General features: G+C 38.3%; 1 long non-coding RNA gene across 1 annotated transcript in view; it reads left to right on the forward strand.

The window, feature by feature from the left end:
• Positions 1–241: 241 nt before the first annotated feature.
• LOC311235242 overlaps positions 242–1299 on the forward strand; it is a 7646-nt gene continuing 6588 nt past the window's right edge. The window contains exons 1-2 of the long non-coding RNA XR_014620148.1: positions 242–347; positions 1232–1261. This is a non-coding gene — a long non-coding RNA (uncharacterized lncRNA). The remainder of the gene's footprint in view (positions 348–1231; positions 1262–1299) is intronic.

Consider the following 1299-nt stretch of genomic DNA (forward strand, 5'->3'; position numbering starts at 1 on the left):
GTACAGTTGTACAGTGTCCCCCACCCACCCCTCCTACCCAACCCCCCCACCCACCCAACCACCTCCAATGTACAGTCAGATTGGTTATTTTTGGTTGAGGTTGAAAAAGCTATGTTGATTCAATATTTAATTACAGATACCATTTCAACATTTGAAAAACTGTCGTTGAATCAATTTAGTAGATTCCCCCTCCCCTCCTCCCCCTCCCCTCCCCTTCGAGAGGGTATAGTCCTAAGCAACTCGCGAGACCTAGAAGATCTCACGGGACTTGAGGTATTCAAACACTTTGGCGCGATGGATGGTGTCTTCACTGACTGCTTGACAAATAGTCTGAGCCAAACTCCTTGGTAAGTCATTGACAATATTATGTATTATGCCATTCACATACCATAATCTTGCTGTCATCGTTTGACTACATGCTACTTTGTGAATTATTACCGTGGTGGCAACTAGTAGGCTAGAACGAAGCTTGTTAGCATTATTAGCTAACATGCTAGATGGTACTTAACTGGTAAGTGAGTTCTTATGGGAATAGTATGATTCCGTTCAGATACCATCACCGGGCTGTTATCGTTTGACTAAATGTTATCTCTGTGCCGTGGCAAATAGTTTGGAGCTTGTTTGAGCAAATAGTGATGCATATTATTATAGCTACTAACGTTAGCTAGCTATCATGCTAGCTAACGTTATTCTGCCATTTTGTTTCGTGATTAAAATGTACGTTTTTAATAGTTACATAAGCATTGTTGTAACTAGTGTTAACAAATACTTTATTATAGTTCAATTGTGTTAAACTTGGGACACAGCCATGGCTCTATTTTATTTCGTTTTGTATGTGAGGCATTTTAGCTTGCAGTTGTTGTGTTGCATTGTGGGTCTTCAGCACAAAGTAATCCCTTGCTGAGGGTAAGATGGTTTTCTGTCTGCTCAGACTCAGAATACTTAATTAACATGATCTGTGCTTCATAAAAAAACAGATATTATTTATCTGGTTTTGGTTATTTTGCACAGTAAATACTTATTCAGGCCTACCTGCAATTCAGAATTTAATCCAGCAGGGCGGCAGTGATGTTCATTCTGCCTTTTGTTATATATAAAAAATGGGGCTTTGAAAGACTGACATATTTGAACTTCTAGCTCCTGCTACTCTAAACATATATATATATAATATACACAGTCTTGATAAATTGCATACAAGGTTTTTTGAATATTTTGATCGTCTTCTTTTTAGAATTCGCTGGCAATCATCGCCGCTATCAAGGTGAGTTAACTAACACATTCTCAAATCATGTTTTGTTT

Source organism: Notolepis coatsorum (assembly GCF_963971535.1).
Source record: "Notolepis coatsorum genome assembly, chromosome: 10".
NCBI lineage: Eukaryota > Metazoa > Chordata > Actinopteri > Aulopiformes > Paralepididae > Notolepis > Notolepis coatsorum.